At 37.9% G+C, this 23,118-nt stretch overlaps 1 long non-coding RNA gene across 2 annotated transcripts in view; it reads left to right on the top strand.

The window, feature by feature from the left end:
* LOC125638639 (uncharacterized) overlaps window positions 1–21,288 on the top strand; it is a 25,705-nt gene extending 4,417 nt beyond the window's left edge. The window contains exons 2-4 of one of the 2 annotated variants that reach the window (XR_007357271.2): window positions 8,995–9,068; window positions 16,121–16,364; window positions 21,194–21,288. This is a non-coding gene — a long non-coding RNA (uncharacterized LOC125638639). Of the gene's footprint in view, window positions 1–8,994; window positions 9,069–16,120; window positions 16,365–18,872; window positions 18,997–21,193 lie in introns of those variants that run through there. The other variant, XR_007357270.2, reaches the window with a different exon arrangement.
* The last annotated feature ends 1,830 nt before the right edge of the window (window positions 21,289–23,118 follow it).

Raw genomic sequence — 23,118 nt, 5'->3', positions numbered from 1 at the left:
GGGAATTTTATATGCTATCTTTCTTGAACTAAATACATATGTAAAATATAACTGCATATCATAAACAAGGGCAGAATACAAGGTAGAGAACACACGTACCTCTACCACGTGAGCCTCACTGTGCAATCCAGGAAAACTCTGCATGATTCCAAGAGACCAGAGAAGAACTTCAGTGTATGAATGGATTTCTCCCAGGGATCATGGTAGGTACTATAATGGGTAATCTGAATAAAGTTAGTACTCCTTTTCAATGTGCGCATTGACACCCCTCAGAATTAAAACAGCTCAATTAACTATTTGAGTTATTTGATACATTAATACATTTTACAGGATTGAAGAGGCAGGATTTTTTGCTCACCTACCAGATTTGAAGCTAATGCAATTTATCAATTAACTTTTCTGCCATATACTATTCTGAGAAAGTCTATTTTAAAATACGAATAATTCTTGCATTTTTCTAAATACATGAAATAAGTGCATTATATTTATGATGGTGGGTTAGCTTGTGGGACAGAGATGAAGCACACAGAGTTCAGCATGATTTCCCAGACTGAAACAGGTTTGTTGAACAAAATATCAGAAGTAAACTTGATAAAACCAAAAATCTACACATGAAAAAATTCCTTCAAATCCACCTCTAGTCTTTGGTCTTATAAGTTTATATATATGTAGAGAGGTCAGTCACCCAACTGTGCTACTTCAGGTCTGTTTTCCACCAATACTCCTTTGAGTGATATGGTCTATGTAGCTGAACCAGGTAGAACAATGTTTGTTCCTCTTCAGTGACACATACACATAAATACAGCACTAATATCCATCATGATTACCAAAAATTTAACATGTTAATCTTTCTTTAGGCCAGAAGAAAGGCAATTTTGCAACAGAAATTAAAAACAAAGGTGACTCACTCCTGTCACTAGCGTAAAGGAGCTGCAGTGTTGACTTAAGTTCAGCACTCTGGCTGGTAGCGCATAAGACACCAGCACCGAAGTTCCTCCATACATCAGGAAGCCGGGGCCTTTTTGAAATAAAGCAAATACAGAGCAAAGGTGCTCTGATCCTCCCCAAGTATCTTCAGTGGAGAGCCCCAGTGTTCTCAAGTTCTTTCACTTTAATTGTATTTAAGTCTAAAAAGTGTTGGAAACTCAGAATCTGCACCAGCAAATTTTAAATTAGGCACTGCTGCCCTTACACATAAAGAGATTGCTGAGGTACATAGATGACACAGCCACATCCTTCTCCCCTTGTCACATCTCTATAGCGTGGGTAGAAGGGAAGACAAGTTAGAGCCGCTACAGCAGCCTTAAATCATCAGAGGATTCGTCAACGTAGGGGAATGGCCAGATCCACTGGGTTTATGGCCACGTTCTACAAAAGACGTAAGTAAATTTGCCACAGCACTCTCATTCTAAAGCACATTTTAAATTAGTATGGCTTTTATTTAGTTCAGTGAGCCACATTATACATTTAAAAAAAAAAGAAGTTAGAAGTTGCCTTAAGGGTTTCAAAGCATTAGGCCCTATATAACAAACATACTTATAAAAAGTATAGTTTCCATACCTTCATACACAGGATTTATTGTTTTGTGATTCAGACCATTAGTTGGTAAGGAACAAAATAAACAGTTCAGCATGACCAGAATTCAGCACACAGACTCGTTTGTTGTTGTCTTTAGAATAAAAGACTCACAGAAATATAGGGCTGGGAAGGACCTCAAGTATCCTCTTCTAGTCCATCCCCCATGCTGAGGCAGAACCAAGTACACCTAGACCATCCCATCAGGTTTTTGTCTAACCAGTTCTTAAATACCTCCAATGACCACGATTCCACAACCTCCCTTGGAAGCCTATTCCAGGGCTTAACTAGCCTATTAGATGGATATTAGGAAAAACTTTCTAACTTAAATCTCCCCTTGCTGCAAATTAAGCTGATTATTACTTCTTGCCCTACCTTCAGCGGACAAGGAGAATAATTGATCACAATCCACTTTATAACAGCCCTTAACATGTGTGAAGACTGTTATCAAGTTCCCCCTTAGTCTTTAATTTGGACGAAACATGGCCTGTTTTTTTATCCTTTCCTGAGATGATGACGTCAGGTTTTCTAACTCTTTTATCATTTTTGTTGCTTTCCAAATTGAACTGTCTACAATTTGTCCACATCTTTCTTAATGTGTGGTGCCCAAAACTGGACACAGTACTTCAGCTGAGGCCTCACCAATGCTGAGCAGAGAAGGACAATTAACTCCCATGTCTTATGTAACACTCCACACCCCAGAATGATATTAGCCTTTTTCACAACTGCATCACACTGTTGGCTCATATTCACTTCCCCGCTCTCAACCGATCCTTTTCTGCAGTATGACTGCCTCGTCATTTATTCCCCATTTTGTATTTATGTATTTTATTTTCCTTCCTAAGTAGAATCATAGAACTGGAAGGGACCTCAAGAAGTTTTCTAGTCCAGTCCCCTGCACTCATGGCCAGACTAAGTATTATCTAGACCATCCCTGACAGGTGATTGTCTAACCTGGTCTTAAAAATCTCCACTGATGGAGGTTCCACCACGTCCCTAGGCAATTTATTCCAGTGTTTAACCACCCTGACATTTAGGAAGTTTTTCCTAATGTCCAACCTAAACCGCCCTTGCTGCAATTTAAGCCCAATGCTTCTTGTCTTATCCTCAGAGGTTAAGAAAAACAATTTTTTCTTCCTCCTCCTTGTTACAACCTTTTACATACTTGAAAGCTGTTATCATGTCCCTTCTCAGTCTTCTCTTTTCCAGACTAAATAAACCCAATCTTCCCTCCATAGATAATGTTTTCTAGACCTTTAATCATTTTTGTTGCTCTTCTCTGGACTCTCTCCAATTTGTCCACATCCTTTCTGAAATGTGGTACCCAGAACTGGACACAATACTCCAGTTGAAGCATAATCAGTGTGGAATAGAGCGGAAAAATTACTTCTCGTCTCTTGCTTACAACATTCCTGCTAATACATCCCAGAATGATGTTCGCTTTTTTTGCAACAGTGTTACACTATTGATTCATATTTAGCTTGTGATCCACTATGACCTCCAGATCCCTTTCTGCAGTACTCCTTCCTAGGCAGTAATATCCCATTTTGTATGTGTGCAACTGATTGTTCCTTCCTAAATGGCGTACTTTGCATTTGTCTTTATTGAATTTCATCCTATTTACTTCAGACCATTTCTGCAGTTTGTCCAGATCATTTTAAATTATAATCCTATCCTCCAAAGCATTTGCAACCCCTCCCAGCTTGGTATCATCTGCAAACTTTATAAGTGTACTCTGTATGCCATTATCTAAATCGTTGATGAAGATTTTGAACAGAACCGGACCCAGAACAGATACCTGAGGGACCCCTCATTATGCCCTTCCAGCATGACTGTGAACCACTGATAACTAGTCTCTGGGAAAGGTTTTCTAACCAGTTTTGCACCCACCTTATAGTAGCTCCATATAGGTTGCATTTCCCTAGTTTATTTATGAGAAGATCATGAGGGATAGTATCAAAAGCTTTACTAAAATCAAGATATACCACGTCTACCACTTCCCCCTATCCACAAGGCTTGTTACCCTGTCAAAGAAAGCTATCAGGTTGGTTTGACATGATCTGTTTTTGATAAGCCCATGCTGACTGTTACTTATCACCTTATTATCTTCTAGATGTTTGCAAATTGATTGCTTAATTGTTTGCTCCATTATCTTTCTGGGTACAGAAATTAAGCTGACTGTTCTGTAATTCCCTGGGTTGTCCTTATTTCCCTTTTAATAGATGGGAACTATATTTGCCTCTTTCCAGTATTCTGGAATCTCTCCCGTCTTCCATGACTTCTCAAAGATCATTGCTAAAAGCTCAGATATCTCCTCATTCAGCTCCCTGAGTATTCTAGGATGCATTTCATCAGGCCCTGGTGACTTGAAGACATCTTATTTGTCCAAGTAATTTTTAACTTGTTCTTCCTTATTTTAGCCTGTTCTGATCCTTCCTCATTTTCACTGGCATTCCCTATGTTAGATGTCCAATCACCACCAACTTTCTTGGTGAAAACCAAAACAAAGAAGTCATTAAGCACCTCTGCCATTTTCACATTTTCTGTTGTTATTCCACCCCTCTCCCCCCCATTTGAGTAATGGGCCTACCCTGTCATTGACTTCCTCTTGCTTCTAATGAATTTGTAGAATGTTTTCTTGTTACCCTTTATGGCTCTAGCTAGTTTAATCTCGTTTTGTGCTTTGGCCTTTCTAATTTTGTCCCTACAGTCTTGTGTTATTTGTTTATATTCATCCTTTGTAATTTGACCTAGTTTCACTTTTTGTAGGACTCTTTTTGATTTTTAGATCACTGAAGATCTCGTGGTAAGCCAGGGTGATCTCTTGCCATACTTCCTATCTTTCCTACACAATGGGATAGTTTGCTCTTGTGCCCTTAATAACGTCTCTTTGAAAAACTGCCAACTGTCTTCTATTGTTTTTCACCTTAGACTTGCTTCCCATGGGATCTTACCTATCAGCTCCCTGTGTTTGCTAAAGTCTGCCTTCTTGAAATCCATTGTCTTTATTTTGCTGTTCTCCCTCCTATCATTCCTTTAGAATCATGAACTCTGTCATTTCATGATCACTTTCACCCAAGCTGCCTTCCACTTTCAAATTCTCAACCAGTTCCTCCCTATTTGTCAAAATCAAATCTAGAACAGCCTCTCCCCGGTAGCTGCCTCCATCTTCTGAAATAAAAAATTGTCTCCAATACATTCCAATAATTTACTGGATAATCTCTGCCCTGCTGTGTTACTTTCCCAACAGATGTCTGGGTAATTGAAGTCTCCCATCACCACCAAGTCCCGTGGTTTGGATGATTTTATTAGCTTTTTTAAAAAAAGCCTCATCCACCTCTTCTTCCTGGTTAGGTGGTTTGTAGTAGACCCCTACCATGACATTGCCCTTGTTTTTTTACCCTTTTTATCCTTACCCAGAGACTTTCAAGAAGTCTGTCTCCTATTTCCATCTCAATCTCAGTCCAAGTGTATACATTTTTAATGTATAAGGAATCATCTCCTCCCTTTTTTCCCTGCCGCTCCTTCCTGAGCAAGCTGTCCCCTTCTATACCAATATTTCAATCATGTGTACTAGAAGTACTGTGCACTTGTCTCTATTGAAATGCATCTTGTTGATTTCAGACCAATTCTCCAATTTATCAATGTCATTTTGAATTCTAATCCTGTCTTCCAAAATGTTTGCAACCCCTCCCAACTTGTCATTCACAAGTTTTATAACCATACTCTTCCACTCCATTATTCAAGTCATTAATGAAAGTATTGAACAGTACCAGACCCAAGATGGACCCCCGTGGGATCCTAGTAGATATATCCCAACCCCCCAGTTTGATGTGAGTCGTTGATTACCCTTTGAGTACATTTTTTCAACAAGTTGTGCGTCCATCTTATAGTAATTTCATCTTAGACCCATTTCCTTAGTTTGCTTATGAGAATGTGATACAGGACTGTGTCAAACACCTTACTAAAATAAATATATATCACATCTACTGCTTCCCCCCTACCACTAGGCCAATAACCCTGTCAAAGAAGGAAATTAGGTTAGTTAGGCAGGATTTGTTCATGATAAATCCATTTTGGCTATCACTTTTAACCTTATTATCCTCTGGGTGTTTACAAATGGATTGTTTAATAATTTGTTCCTATACCTTTCCAGGTATTGAAGTTAGGCTGACTGGTTTATAATCCCCGGATACTCTTTGTTTCTCCTTTTAAAGATAGATACTATTCTTTCTCCAGGTCTCTGAAACCTCACCAATCCTCCATGAATTTTCAAAAATAATGGCTAATTTATATGTTTATATATATATAATACTCTACATTAGATGTCAGTATTATATACGATGTTCACATTGGAATTCTATTCTAAAATTATAATGATCCCCCGACAAATGAATAGTATCCAATGTATTTTTTTCTACTTCTACTTGTCATAAAAAATACTTTTGAAAGTCCTCCTGAAGCTGTAATTTCTCTTGAACATGGACTCTCTTCCTGTTCATTTGGACATTGCCTAGTGCAACCAGGCTGCAATTATGATTGGGCCCTCTGTGCACTATGGTACTATAAATTTTAAATTATTTTTCGCAGTAAAGACTTCCATTTTCTTTCCAGTTTAGATCCAACATTAGTAAAAGTCCTTTAATCAAGAGGTCTGATGGCATTCTATATGACTAGAACATCCATCTATTCTAATATCTTGTGGGGTAGGTCAATACAGCATGCAGCATCCCTTCTTGCCCAAAATAAGAGAGTAATCTGAACTTAGTAAGTAATTGTTCTTGAAAGTTTTGCAGCTGAAGCCCCATTCCTAGAGTTGTGTTCATCAGTTTGAAGTGTTGCATCACATCAGGGTAGTCAAATCCTTGGAAAAATGGTTGGTCTTGGAGCACAACTGGATATTTTTTTCCTACCATTTAAATGTAAATGATATAAGGTATCCAAATGAAAATGTAGACCTGTTAAAATTTTGGAAGTGGGGAGAGTCCTGTTAGATCTTGGTGATCAGCCCCTTAGCTAATTCTACTCTCCACCAGCCATGATTCACATATGTTACTGTGTGGTACATTAAGCAAGCTAAACGTCCTTTTTGTTATTGCAGCTATATTTAAATCTGATTTTACAAATAGAGCATCATATTTAAACTGCTTTCTAAACATATTAATGTAACTTGTTTTTAAAAAAGACAAAATAAGACAAGTATGGTGTATTCCTTAAATATGGTTAACAGCATTTTATGTTGAAGAAATATCCAGAGATGAATTACACAGATATAAAACTATCCCACCAATGTGATTCTATTTTAATTCAAGTCTACATGCACATCATTATCATGCAAACAAACAAACAAAAATAAAGCAAAAAATCATGGCACTAAAATGATGTTTACAAACCTCACTCTGCTTGCATGCTACATCCCCTTCTCCTACTCTGTCTTGTCTATTTAGATGGTAAGCTCTTCAGGGCAGTGACTATCTATTGTGTTTACACTGGGCCTATCATAATGGGGCCACTTTTTTGGTTGGCCTCTTGGCACTACTGTAATAAACAGAATTAATAATGCAATGACAGCTAATAAAAATACTTGGGTTTTAGTATATTTAAAATAAGCATAAATGTTTATTTGTAATATTCTCTAAATATGAACTGTCTTGGCATCATTATATAGTGAACATACATGGGTATCTAATGCACCTATATAAAACCTGGGTATAGGAAACCAATCTTATTTAATTAGTTTCTAACGTCACAGAATTTTGTTTTCCCCAGACTTACAATAGTAATTCAGCATGGTTTGAGTCACAAAAACAAACACCCCAAATCCTGCAAAAGGATCCACATGGGCCAATCATTGCGCCTGCATGGTCTGACATAGTTTGTTAAAATTCTCTGTGGTTAATTTATTTCTTGATACTTTAATAAACAGTTACAGTGTTGGTGAAAGCTCTAAAGCTTAATCCATTAAGAGCCATTCAGAACCAAAACAAACAAACGAAGCTTTAACCACTTCAGTGACAACAGTGCAGAACAAACAAGCAGTCTCCTTAGAAAATCCCAGCAATTTTAGGATCAATAGCCTCACTCGGTGCTCCTAAGTGATGAAAGCTAGAAGATCTCTGTTGTCGGCGCTTTTAAAAAATGTTTCTGGCAAAGCTATAGTTGCAAATTTGATAAGTTTAGTTTAGTAATACCCATGTAGTCCAGAAGGCTGACTTAAGTACTGTCACTGGCCACAATGAAAACAAACTAATTCAAACATCACTTCAAGCTGAAAATTGACTCTCTGTACCCATAATCTACAATGTGCAAATGCCTTTCAACAACTCTCCAAGTTCTTATACTTAGAGTTTTGTGATTATTTTTTCTAATTAACAGCAGTGGGATCTTTTTATAACGTTGGATAATAACGTTTCAAATGTTTCTGTGAATGCAAAACCAGTACACTGCCTTATATTTTTAAAGAATGCAAGACTACACTGAAGTCTATTTAACCCAATATGCCAATATGATTATCAAATCAGCAAATACATTTATATATGGAAGGAGCAAAAATAAACACTTTTTTTCCTTCATGAGATTAAAAGCCTGTTAGTCCCCTTTTAAAACTCTGCCATTGTATATTGCCATTTGTGAAAATAGCCTTAGCTTCCTGGTAGATGGTCTTGAGGCTTAAATCAGATGTCAATGCAGCAGAATTTTGTATATAGTAAATCTGTTGCATTCTAGAGAATTAAAATCCATCCTGCATCTTTGCATATTCATAGTTACCCTTTTCAGTTTCCTAATTTTAAAATGCAGTAGCTCCTGAACCTGTTGTTTCGTTTTTTTATTTAAATTTTGCAGTTATACTTAATTATAAACTCAGACATGAAATAGGAGGACTATTTATTATTTATCCAAAAAAGTCAACTGGTTTGTATTTTACCCATAAATTATCTGCAAGCATTAAATTATATACCTTCATAGGTACACAACAGAGACTGTAGAGATTGCCTGAAACATGCTTTGAAGCTAATTTGTTTACTGAAAAGATTTGGCTACTTTTTAAATAATTTCTGTTATAATTAGCAGATTTTACTAAAGAGTTGTATTTAATTTTTTTTCAAATCAATAAATGAAATGTGTCCAACTTGAAAAATGTTAGCACTAACACTGAACCTTCCCAAGCTTTCCTGTTTACAAATTGAACTGTCCATCTGAATTCTACACAGGAAAGCCATAAATTGTAAGGCAGAAGTACATTAAAATACATGCCTTTACTGTGTGGTAGGAATGATGTGTCGTTTACTCCTCATTCATTAGGATGCTTGATTGCATAAGCGAGTTGTCAAATGGTATGTGGGAGGCTGTAATGGCAGCATGTAGCTTTGTATGGAAAACAAGTATGGCACTGTGAATATTTTTTTTCTCATCATATAGGTACCTGCATGTAGTGCTTGTGGGGGTTTGCTGAAAATGTTGTCAGCAAGTGAACCAATTCATCAAAAGCACATGTAAGTTAAAAGAAAGTTCTCAAAAGGAGAAAAACCAAACCATATAGACTTTCTGTAGCCTCACCAAGTGACAGACACAGACAACTTCACTGCTGCCAGAGCAACACGCTGCACAATTCATGAGCAAGCTATTTGTCACTGCTACAAGAATATCCTCCACAACTTGGCACCGGGGTCCTTGGATAGCCAACTGTGCTTGCATAGCATTGGAAGTGCTATCTTGTAATGGGGGGGGGGAATGATCTGAGGCTCTCATTATTATTTCAAAATGTGTTATTGTATGAAAAACATCTCTCTTGAAACTATAAACATGAAAAGTTATAGGAAAATATTAGTTTATGGTACGTATGAAAAAGGTTATAATTATATTTGAAATTAGGGGGAAAGTGTGTATGGATTTCCTCACCGCACAAAATCCCACTGTCAGAAAGACTGAGAATTATTATTCTATGAATCTGGTGTAATATGGCACACTTTCCATAATAATTTGTAGAAATAATGGGTCAAAATCATCCCTCGCATAAGGCTATTGCCTTAAATAGAGTTATAGCAGAGATGAATTTGGCCCAAGAACTTTGCAGGCTTAGTGCTTAATTTGAAGATTCCTTGGGAGTGAACCATTTCTCAATCACCGATCTTCGGTCTGCTCTGTTTCAGATTTTACACTTTCATGATTAATGTTATGTCACAGAGGACAAATCCTTTTATGCTACATGGTATCACATGTGGTATGATTCAATATAGCACAAAACGTTACAACCTCGGATGTGATCTCACCTTACAAATGAAAATTCATTTCATGTTGGATTTACATCCTAGCTAGCCTCAATTTACTGTGAATTTATGGTGTTAACTGGGAGCAAGAAACATGGATGAGTATTTGAAATCTAATGCAAATATTGTAGAGTTTATCTGCAAGCCAGATTGTACAACCCTTGTTCATGTTGGTGAGCACATACATACATGAGTAGTTCAACTGAAGTCAATAGGCCCACAAGTATAAGTGCTGACTAATGTGAGGGAGGATGACGCAATCTAGCGCTCAGTGATTATATGATATGTAAACATGTCTGTGTTGAAAATTAATAACAAAATTAACAAGAAGCAAGGGAAGTTATTTAGGGAAATGCCAAACCACAACACAAAACACAAGGCTCTGAAAATGTGAAAAAAGGAATCCAATGTTTTGAAGGCCTGCTCCATTATCTGTGCTGTCTGTTGAAAGATGGTAGGAAAATGATAGCAAACTCCTTATCCTCAGTTCTGGTGAGCAAAGGGATAGAAACACAGTCTATTTTCAATGGCACCAGGAAGAGGGTGTGACTGGGCAGTGCTGAGCATGGGCACAAACAATAAATAATAGAAGCCTAGAAGGACACCCTGAGAGAAGAGATGGGAGGTGGGGAGAAGAGAGAGATGCCCAGAAGTAGGAAGGCCAGGAATTATGAGAACTGAGGAGCTAAGAGAAAGGGGTAAGGTAAATGAGCATGAAACAGAAATAAGAAAGAGGGAAAACGTATAGCAGCTGCATGGGAGATGGCCTGGTGGAAACAGTATAGTAGAGAGCTGTAGAAATTCTAACTCTGTGTTTTGAGAGCTTTGCTTGTATTAACTTAGCAATTCCTATTAAAGTCAATAGGATTCTTATGAGTAAAGCTCTATATAAGTCTTGGAAAATGTACTTCCTAGTCCCTGGGGAAGATATGTGTCCACTAATGCTAATTAGTTTATTTTGTTCAGTTCTTCCTCTGTACAGTTAGATTGAAAGTTGACAAAAGAAAGTCACAATAAAGATAATGGGTTAAATCCTATCTCCAAAACCAAGCCAAAGTTTGGTTTGGGATGGGGAAAGGAATCATCTCCCCCAAAGCCACTGAGTGGCAGTAGAGTTGCTCTACTCCAGGCCTGATCCTGTAACATTTCTTTACTCTTGCTGCATGGATGGCATTTGTATTGGATACATGGAGGGGCAGATCCGCTTTTCTTCTCTCCACCATGCAAGGTTAGCATCACTGATGTTCAGGGAGCCTTTGTGGACCTGCTCCTTTCTAACTCAAGAAATCATGCATGAATTTACATTTTAAAGTAAGGCTCAAAGGGTGTGAGCTTAAGAATGCTAGTGCATTGATTCAGCCCACAAAAGAATCTGCATGTGCAAATGGGAATCAGGTAAAGTGCACATTGCAAAGAGTGGATGTGCACTTGAAGTACGTATGTGCACTTACAAATAGAACTTGCTTGCATAAATTGGGTATGTCTAGTGGAGTCATGCATGCATACAAAAGGGAGACAGAGAATAGACTGTCTAGTGTCTGAGATCATGTTATTGTCATTATTAAAGTCCATAGACTATTTTCCACTCTAGTATAGAGTAGACAAGAGTTTGGTACTTCTGTAAATTTTTTCCCACAGATTCCTAAACTTTAATATAAGAGAAACAAACTGTACTGGTATTTTCAGACAATTACTCAGTCACCATTTGTCCGTGGCCAAATCCATGGATCAGGTTGCTTGTGAGATTATTCAGACGTAGGAGGCGTGGGGAGGGCAAATGCCAGAGGAGAAATAGGGAGGCAGCCTTCTAGAAAGTCCACCGAGAAGCTGCAGAGCCACTTCAAAGTGGTTACTACAGTCTAATGGGTGCTGGATTTTCCTCAACACAGGCAGAGAATGTGAGGTTCCAGGCAGTGGTGGATCCTCTGAGACCACCCCTATACACTGTGGCATGCTATGAGCCTCCACAGACCAGGGCTCCATGCCATGCTGGCTCCCCCACCCCCATAACTAGCCTCCCCCTCACAGACACAATCACACTGGTTCTACTGCCAGGTGTCCCTCTGAGACTGAGCAGTGAGAGTCTGCATGTGTTCCCTACTGATCAGAGCACTAGACTGTGAAATGCGTATTCTGGACTCTGTGCTTCTCTCACCAACTAACTTTCCACATCTCCTTAGGTAAATCACTAACCACTTTCTGACTCAGCTTTCTAAAACAGTAGGTTAGGGATAATAATACTTTCCTACATCAGAGGGGTGTTTTGAAGTGGTTGACTGTAAATTCAGATTTGAGGCTTATTTTATTGATGATATTTTGGGGTGAGTTGTGAGAAGTCCCAAGATAATTAAAAATATACTCTGTCATTAAAACTAGATCAGATTATTGTTGTCACTTTCCATACAATGTTGAGTATTTAACACTAAAATGCTATAAATTAGAATAAAACAAAAAACACGGCTGGTTCCTCCTCCTTCTTACATTCCAAGCTGTCCACCGTTTAGACCAGATCACATATCCTTAACAAAATAGATGTTGAAAGATTTTGTACACAAACTAAATGTGCATTGAACTGGGCAGAAAACTCTTTATTTAGCCTTACATTTTTTCAGCATGCTTGACCCTCCCTGTGGATAATGGAGTACTTTTATTTTTAAAGGTGGCAATGAGCCATCATCTGTTTTAAAAGAAGACACTGCAAAGAATTTATTTGGTAAATTTGAGAAACTATAACTAGTTTGCAGGACGTTAGTGTAGTGCAAAGAGAATAGATATTCAGGATTCCTTTTTTCCACTCAAAGCATTAAGAGGTCTATTCTCCAACTAGTGCAGGGGCAAATTCCATTAACATTAATAGCATTTAAGCACACAAATCCCTCCCCAATAAGTATTCCTGAGGAGTTAAATTCATTAAGAAAAATTGTCTTTGCAGTCAGGTTGTGTTTTTTCCACACTGTTTGCTGCCCTGAAAGTTGGATACAGAAATCAGATATTGACATAAGAGGGACAATGGGCCTTCTCCTGCTCCTATTGAAGTCATTGGTGTTTTGCAACTGACTTCAGCTTATGGAGAAGCAGGCCCATTAAGTGTATCGTGCAAAACGAAAATACATTTCCCTGCTTAGAATTTATATGCAGACTGATCCATTAACCTTTTCCTCATGTAGAATTTCCAAAAGTACAGAACTTTTTGACGTAGCTGAAACTGCTGCATTGAACAAAACTGTTGTACCAAGCTCTGCTGCTGATGTTACTGCTGCTCAACTAGCTTTTATGTTATAGGCTTCAGATGCTACACTTCAAAGACTTGAGGATCAAACTCTGCCTTGCTGCATGCCAAGAAAAGGAAGTTTTACTTTAGTCCACAATGGACTGATTGGCCTGGTGCAAAAGGTCACCAAACACTACAAATGCCTGCTTGGGACCAAAGCTTAAAAGGGAAATCCTGCCAAGCAAGATTAAGGTGTCTATTCTCTCTTCAGTATGCATGCATAACTCCCCTTAGCATCAAGCGGAGCTATGCATGCATGTTAAAAGAAGAATAGATGTTTAAGTGTGCAACAGGATCTTGCAATGTGTCAGATATCTTGCAAGAGAGACAAGAAAACTCTACCACAAGAGAGGAAATCTCTGAAAAGCTTAAGAACAGTAAGGGGAAGAAAAAGCACAGTCTATTCATCAAATGATTTAAGGGTAAGACCTTAAATCCTTACTGGGGCAAAATTCTCAATGGAGTTAGTGGGAGCTTTGCCTGCATAAGGATAGAGTAAACACAGAATAAGGAAATCAGAATTTGGCCCTTTGAGATGCCCTATGTGCAAGATATTCATGCATTCAGTTAAAAGTATGATTGGTGCACTATTATTACAGTGGGAGACAAATTTATTGCACTTGTGAACATGGGCAGATTGGTTCAGTAATACTGAATACCTTGATAGGCACTTAACTGCACATATCAGAGTACACAAAGAATAATGGAAGCAGCTTCACTGCAGCTGAGCCCAATGTGGAGGGGCTGAATGAATGTTCTGACCCTGTTACTGTTTTCTCTGGTCCCTTAGGCCCACTGTCCATTTTAGTTGCTTGCTCTGCACCGGAATCTGATCCCTTGTTCATGCAGCTTCTCAAATACCAATGGTTTTCATATAACACAAGCTCTTTACATTTGTACTAAAAACTGGGATTTTTCAGGACATGTTCAGGAAGTTAAAGTTAATGCTGCAGTGCTGCCTAGCCTGTAGACCAAAGGAAGAGTCTTACTCCCTGAAACTTCCACCACACTCATGACAGTCTAGAAGATTCAGTGGGAGAATCACTCACCTAACAGCTGCAACAGGAAGCATCATTGTTTGTGAAGAAAGAGCCGGCGGAAGGAGAATCCTCCTGCTTTTATTCTTTTTTGCCAGTACTAGAATTTCCACAGTTACATATCCCTACCCTATCATAGTTAAGGGCTGGAACCAAGAGCAAGGAAAATAATATTAAACATTGTTATTATTTTATTATAAAATGTCACATATAGAGAACCAGATGGGCTGACATTAAAAAAAGTAATATTTACATATTCAGAGGAGAAGGAATTGGTCTATATGCAAGATTATCTGTAGGCAAGGCTGAGATGCAGGAAAAAGAGGAAGAAAAACTAATAAATTGTAAGCTGTTATGATGGATGGAGTTGCTCAGAGTTTTAACACTGTAGCAATTACTTTTGCAATGTACAGTATGTACAGTGGGGTGAGTCTACATTTTTAATAGACAAGAAAGCTGAGAGACAGGATGCTTAGTTATCTCGAGCAGTGGTTTTTCAAGAAGAACTGGAAAGAGAAACAGATTTAATAGGACGTAACATTCCACTGATAGTGCCCTTTTAAATGGCAAAGGCAGGGTAAAAGAGGAAGGAAATTTCCTGGAGCCATGCCAATTAACAAGCTGTTTAATTAATATTCAGCCCACCATCCAAAACTTTGTTGGCTTACAGCTAAGACCATTTAAGTGCAAAAACTACCCTGTGCAATCACTGCAACACAAGAAAATGTCCAGTTAACGCAATCTTATTTCATATACTGTAAAAGCCACAAGTCATATCAACGAACTACTGACAGACTCTGCAACTCCACAAGACACTCCTTGACACATCCAACATATACAGAAACACAATGAACACAGCAAATTCCTCTGAATCATATAGATTAACCCAAAATACTACAATTTTTGGAAATGTGTATGACAGGATGTTTGTTTTTTGTCGAGTGTCAAACCAGGAAATGGAATATGTCATAAGAAAGGGAAAAAATGGCCTTGACCTAGAACAGTGTTAGAGATCCAAGGTAACTGAGGTAATACCTTTTATTGCACCAACTTCTATTGGTGAGTTTTTGAGTTTACACAGAACTCTTCTTCATGTCTGAAGAAGAGCCTTGTGTGGCTGGAAAGCTTGTCTCTCTCACCAACAGAAGATGGTCCACTAAAAGATATTACCTCACTTACCTTGTCTTTCTAATATCCTGGGACCAACACGGCTACAACACTGCACACTAGAACTGGGAGTATGTGTGTGGGAAGGGAATTGTTTGGTTTTTGGTTGGTTGGTTGAAGGAGGTAAAAGTTACATGCTGAAGTGAAGGAATGTGTGAGATGTGCCTAGTGCTGAAAGGTTGAAGTTTGGTTTTTAGCTTGTTCACAGGATACAGAGCAATTCAAGAGGGAGTGTATTAAGTCCTAAGTAGATGAGGAAAATATAGCCTGCTCTTAGTTTTCCAAGTGGCGAGGCTGAATAATATTTATGGGCCTCCAGGGGTGAGGGTGGAGGGGATTGGAAAAAAATCTATATTGAATTTTGGAGCGAGAAATATTTACATATGCCTGCACTGAGCACCCAAATCCGTATGCTCTCCTCTAATGATTTTCTAATTTTGTTAGACCTGCCTTATTTTAGGACACCCCAGGGCACAGATTATTGTCTGTTATATCTTTTCTAATTTAGGCATCCAAACATTGATAATTCTATCCCTATGCAGAAAAGCCTTAAGCCCATATGTTGTCCCATTGACTTCAAGGTACTTCATGCAAACAATGAACTGAGTTTCATTTCTGGCTCTGCCATTCACTCACTGCATGGACTTGGGCAACTCATTTCACTGTGTTGTGCCTCAGCCTCCCCAGACCCTCTTTGTCTAATGGGGATAACCACGCTTGCCTGCCACATAGATGCAATGAGGCTTCACTCTTGTAATGTTCATAATGCATAATACTATTTTCACTTATATCTGTCTATCCAGCCATTCAGGTATTTATCGCCAAGGCTTCTGAGTGCCTGTCACACCTTCCGTTTTAAGATTTGGGCAACGAGAGACCATGGCATCACCAAGTCAGCCTCTACTAGTGAGTTTCATATGGAGGTCCGGCTGCAAATTAAACCTGCCCTGCCTTAATAGAACCTGTGGACAGGGGAATTGCTGCAAATACTGCATGCCCTCCCATGAGCTGAATACTCCTGGAATGCAGCCAACTCCACTGGCACAGGTAGGAGGATTCAGTTTCCAGGGGTGAATCAAGCCTGAGCTCTCCTGGCTCCCACTCCAGGGCTTTAGCCACAAAAATAAATTTTCCCAAAGTAAGTTTTGGGTGAAAAATATCACCTGTGCCTTTAACCAGTGAATTCCAATAGAATAAGATAGAAACGGGACAATTCACTTGCAAAAGTGAGCCCAAAATAATCTCTTACCTGTTTATGTGGCTACAGTAGTCAACTTTTCTTTTCTCCGGAAAGATACAGGGCCAGCGGATTAGTGTCACAGTCAGTGCCTTTCTCCTGTGAACTGCACTCTTCTTTTGCCTAAGCACAATCTTACATATTTTTTAAATGATTAAACTTCTAATAAAAAAGGAGGAAATGGACAACTGTAGTTTGATTTCTACACTGCCCCTAACTTGGCAGCTGGCTAGAATCTCTATTACTGTCCCAACTGAAACCCTAGTCATAAACGCCTCCTAAAGTTTGGGGCTGTTTAGATCCAAACCCTTGATTATAAACTCCTTAGGGTGTGTACCACAGGCATGATTAAAACAGTTATAGCTAGCTACCTGTATGGTCCACCACTCTAGTAAGCCCTATGAGTCTTTTTCTTCTCTCATTTGCACTAATAAGTATATAGTGCAGAAGGTGAACTAGGCACACAATGAACACCTAAGTCACTGTATAAATGACAATCCTTACCCAGTCCTTTGCATTTATGGCTGATCTCTGGTTGGAAGCATGACTTCCAGTAAGCTGCATGACCTCTAGTAACATGAAGCATATTTATGTAAAGTGGAAATTGGGGCTATTTTCCTATCGTGTAATTACGAAAAACATATTTCTGAAAACATATTCGACATTTTGGAGTAGCCACATTAAAAATGTACAACAGAATAAGTTTGTTATTTTCCAAGGTATGAAATATTTTCTTCTTTTAGGGCCTGATCCACAGCCTTCTGCAGTCAACAGGAGTCCCACCCTGTCTAAAATTTATCTCTAATAAATAGACATCTGATAACACCCAAATATTTAGTATACTCACTGAAAGTTACCATGTTTACTGAACACATGGCCTGATTTTCAGAAGCACGAAGTACTGTACCTCCTGATGAAGTCCATCAGAGCTGTGGATGCTCAACACCTCTGAAAATCAGGCCGAGAGCATGTTGTCATTTGGAAACATACAAAACGTAATACGTTCCAATAAACACAGGACTGATTTAATTTTGTCTCTGTTCACTACATTGACTTAGTTGGAATACTGCTGAATTTATAGAACTGCATCCTTGTTTTTGCCAGATTCTGCCTCCCTTGCTCACACTGAGTAGTACTTTACTCAGAGTAGGCCCACTGAGCTCAATGGAAGTCTTCCAGGTGAGTTAGGATGGCAGAATCTGGCTCTTTGATAGCCGATAATTGTGTACTTTTTCTTATGCTAACCTTATTCCATTGTGCTCACAAGAAAAGTATGGGGAAGAAAGAAGAAGGAGAAAAAAAGCCTTTGCAAACCCCTGTTAAGATCTCCATTCATTGCAGGGAAGTTACGTATTCATGCTTTAATTGACAGTGGGGAGCATTTGCTGTTTGAGCTATTGAGCATCCTTCAATGGCCTCCGAGGTCAATACAATTTTTAAAGAGAATATTCTATCCCATGAAAGAGAATAATCCAAGTAGGATCTATTATCTTATGGAAGCTACCTATTTCTTTGGGATATTTTTGTGTGTTTGGGTTTTGTTTTTTTAAAAAATAAAATAATAATAAAACTTTAAAAATTGTATAATCCTAGCATTTAAAGAAATATTCTCATGGGAACAAATTCTTCAGACCTTACTCAATTCTCCGGAGTAAGGTCGGGAAGGTTTAGCCCACACTGAACTGCAGTTTTTTCCAAACCAAACCAAACAGTAGCCTAACAGCTACCAAATTAATTCTTATTAATTCTACTTTTCTCACTCTGTTCTGACTCTAATAATTATTTTTGTTGTTTTTTTTAGTAGAACTACCCTTGCACTTATGTCATAAAAATTCTGTCTTTTTTCCCTTTTTTAATATTTGTATTCAAGACAAACAACAGGAGGTTGAAATCAGGCCATTTAAAAGAAACATCTGCTGACATTTATTCATATGCTACATGTTCCACTTTCATCATTGAATGTAATGATAAACACACATTCCAGTCAATAATGGCAATTCCCAGCCAAGCTTTACAAATGGTCTCTTTAACACCTAAATTGACAGCTCGGGAGAATTTGAGATAGAAGCTAAATATGGTACATTTGGACACTATTTCTCTAAGTCTAGAATGACTGAAAGACTTTAACAAGCACATACATTATAATATGTGGATATAGTCTTGACTTATACAGGTAAATGTCTCAGAGTGTTTCATAAAGTTTTGAATGAAAAAAAAATTAATATAAAAAACTGAAGAAGCTATGACTCTGATTACCTGGGAAAAAACAAGGGTATAGTTCTTTGAAAAAAGAAACTAATTATATTCTCTTTGAATAGGAGATCTTACCCCATATGGAAATGAAAAGCTGAAAAGTGTCCTTTTTAAAAAAAAAAGAAGAAGAAAAGAAGAAAAGAAACAAAAAGAAAAACTTTTAATCTGGTCTGATTATTACAAGGTAGCAATCAGGACTTATTGTTGATTTTTTTAAAAAAATATAAATTTCTATGATTATTTAATAAACAATATTATGATGAAAGAGATTAATTCCTTACCTGTGTGAAATTTTCATGTTATTTCCTCTAGGAGTGTGCTATGGGTTGCCATACTGCAAACTAGTCTCTCCTTAAAAAACTAATGGTTTACAGCTTGATAACTTGAAATGATGTGCAATATACCGATTACATGTCTCATAATGGGAACAAAATAAAATTGTGTCACCACTTTGTATACATGTAAACATATTATTCTGAAAAATAATGATCTCTTTCTATGTATTTTATGTATGTCCCTTTCCCTTTTAGTTCAGATTGAGTAACCTTCTTAAAACTGAATCATAAACTGATTTCAAGTTGAACAGAAAATCACAGCTTTACCAAGCTCCTTCATGTGTGAATAGTTTCTCCCTTCAAAACTCTGTTGTAGTTCAGCACAGGTCATTCTTTATTTATCAAGAGAGAAAAAACTACACATTTTAAAAATAATGAATGTAAGAATAATTATAGGATCACAAAGTTAGCCTGCTTAGTGTACCAAAGTGTCAGATGAGGAGCAACTATACAAAACTGTAGCTCTCAGATTCGGGAAATTACTTTTCTGAAATCAATTCAGTTTAGACTAACAACTGGAAATTGATTTTGTTTATTTATACTCATGAAAAATTGTAAACTCAGAGTTACATTTTCTAGTCTTTTAATCTACTCTGTAGTTATGTGCAGTGAAGTAGCAAGAATTATTAGTCATAGCACTCAATCATGTTTTGTATCTGTCTGTGACCCCGACTCTGCAAATACTTGCTATTGGATATAAGGGCCAATTAATTTATTATTGCCCTGCAGCGTGTGTGGTCACTCTGACCAGTAGAAATAGGGGGTGATATGCTACTGAATTAGAATGGTAACATTTTGCACTTATATTACACTCACTTTTCACTGGTGTAAATGACTGCATAAGATGCAGGGCAATGGTGAATAAGGCCCATAATGCTTTCTATCATGAGAAATCCCATTGAAATCAATGCCTGGTAGCAAGTGTTTGCAGGATTAGGTCCATAAATAGGTACAAACCAGAAGTCAGTGGGATTATGCATGATGGAATGCACTATGCTTGGTAGCAAGTCTTTTCAGGATCATGCTCTAATTTATGCACCTTTAGGTTTGGGGCGTTCTTTGCTGCAAAACATCAAGCACCTTAGTATCTAAGCATTGAGCAAGCATTATGAATAAAGCATTACAAAATCCCCAAAGATTGCCATAATTCTGGAAAGCATTAACCCTTGTACCTTTTTCTCAGCCTAGACATTGCCAAAATACATTGATAAAGAAGATGGAGTGGGGTTAATAAGGAAAACTATATGAAATTTTTCAATCTATCCCTATGTAAATGTATATATCTATAAATTTAGTTGCAAAAGAATTGGTTCAGAAAAGCAGAAAACAACCAAGATGACACCATTTTACCTACAGTGTCAAAAGAGCACTATAACAATATATACTATAAATATAGGCTATTATATAATAATACTGGCTTAGATTGTGTGTGTCCATGTGCGTGTGTGTGTGATATGTCTCTTCCTAGTGGCCGGTCCCAGAAAAGATGGCAGCTTGATATTTATAGCTAATGGAATTACTCCTTTAGGTCAAGTTGTAGGGATTGATGCTTTTGTTGCTGAAGGTCCTGAGTTCTATCTCTGCTGCTAACTGGACATGGTTTGCTGCAAATGGTCTCTAAGGTCCATGCGATTCCACTCTTCTATAGAGTATGGAAGAGACAACAGCAGCAGCAAACCTAAAGAAAAGGAGTAGCAGTACAGAGAAGGAAAAGGAGATTGCATTAGTAACCTCTGTGCAGCCACTTCTAACTTGTCTTTTCCATTTTCCAGGAGAACATGTCCCACTAGCGAAGATTTAGAAGGGACTACTGTACACATCATATGCTCACTTCCAAAGCTTGTGAATGTGGAAATTCTTACACAATTAGTGATGATCAAGCCATGTGCTCTAGACCCCTTAAGGGGAGACTTAGAACAATGGTGACAATTCTGTAGTCAATGGCAGTACAACAACTAAGCCCACAATGCTGCCACTGTAGGGTGACAGAGTATGTTCTCGTGCAAGCAGAGGAAATCTGTGTATTTCTGTTTTATCTTGATCCAATGCAGGTTTTGGGGTCTGGTCCCCCTTCACAATTCTTCTCTTCATGTCTATTAAAGAGGAAGATGGAGCAGACCTGCAGGTCAGCCAAAGCTACAGAGATTTTGGGGTAAGTTTCCCTCTCCCTTGGCTTTGTAGATGGGAGGGGAACATAAGGACCCAACATTTAAATGCTATTATTATGCCAATATCTAACTGTAGCTGTAATTATGTGCTGTTTGAAAGCTATAGGGTTCCTCAAAGAATTCACTTGGTATAAATTAACTTCCATTACCAAACTAAAGAAAGATGCTTTATTTTACAGATAAAGGAGTCTCTGTGTTAAGAACAGAAAATAGTCAGATGGACATATCTGTCCAATGAATGTTTCATGATTTCTAAATGGATACATTTTCCAGCATGCACTAGAAAGTTAATATGTTCTCTGAAGATTTCTTTAATTTAGTTGTTGCTAATTTATTCACACTAATACAGGAAAAAAATACTGCAAAATTTTTCATAACAAAAAACTGTGCATATCTCTGTGTTTTAGCTGGCATGTGGTTCTACACAGATGGTTTGGGGCTTTCTTTGCTGCAAAACAGATGGGCCTCCACTGTCCCTTACCAATCAAAAGAGAACTTGAAAATATAGGAATATCTTTACCTTCATTGTGTCCTCTAATTCAAGAAATTAAATGCCTAGATGTATAAATATAACTTCCCATGTAAGATGATGGAATAATATGGGGTATCATCTATTTAAATTAAACTGTAACGCAGTGTATGTTTAATTAAAAAATCCCAAAAAAACAAAGAAAACTAAAAAAAATCCAAACCCCCACGCTTTGTACTTTTTGTAGACAATAGTTGAATGTTATGAAAAGTATTGACTGGAATGTGTGTTATAGTTGTTAATCTTAGCTACGTAATACTGTTGTATTTACACTTCACCGGTATTTAAATTTATTTTAGAGAGTGATACTATGTCATTCAAAATAATTACCAACTTAAGTGTGCAGCTTTTTGACAGATCATCTTTTATTATTTTGTTCACATACCACACTGTATGACAGTAGCACAGACATTATAGCATGAATATCAACTACTCCTTCTCAGCTGGGGCTTGCTAGGGAAAGAAGAGGGCACTTGAGAGCATTTTTCTATCCACATACCACTCTCTACCTCTTCTTTGAAAGCTGGGAAGGGTGAATAGCTGATATTCCTGTGGGTCACCGTGGCTGCTAAGAGGGGTGGTGGTGGTGGGTTTATTGATTTGTGGGAGTTGCTGGCCCCCAAGCAAGTGTTAATGCAATTGAGGGGCACACAACACTCCTGTTCAAATTCTGCTCCTCTTAGGGATTAACCAGATTTAATTAAACTCTAGTTTAGACAGGAAAGTTGCATACTGTTGTACCACAAGTGCTGGGATAGTCTCAATTTTCACACAGTTTGTATATCTTTGGGGCTAACGGTCTCATGGGAAATATATATATCTTTAAATACTATAGCACCAATATTGCCATAGGATCTGCATGGGCAGTCCTGTGCATTCAAGTGTAATCCTGTAGAAGTCCATGGGGCTCCCAATGGGCTTGAAGGTCTGGATCCAAATGCAGGAATCAGGATCTAGATCAGATTTAAATAAGCAAAGCTTAAAATGCTGAAATATACAGGGTGGGTTCCCACAATTCTATTTCCTTCTTCTTCAGTGCGTGGTCATATGGCTGTTGTGCACAGCGGGGTGTTCTGTAGAACGGCATAATGTAGCAATGATGTTCACACACAAAAACGGTAAAGTTACTGGGTTTTATGCCTGAAAACATTGTTAGGTGACTCTGGATTCCCTTCCCACCCACTCTCTCTCTCTCTCTCTCTCTCTTTTTTTTTTTAAAATGAGCTTTCTTCCAACTATAGAAAATGAAGATAGTCATTTCAGAGCATTACATTAAGGT

This window comes from Caretta caretta, chromosome 6 (assembly GCF_965140235.1).
Source record: "Caretta caretta isolate rCarCar2 chromosome 6, rCarCar1.hap1, whole genome shotgun sequence".
NCBI classification, from domain to species: Eukaryota; Metazoa; Chordata; order Testudines; family Cheloniidae; genus Caretta; species Caretta caretta.
This window is presented reverse-complemented; position numbering and strand designations above follow the sequence as displayed.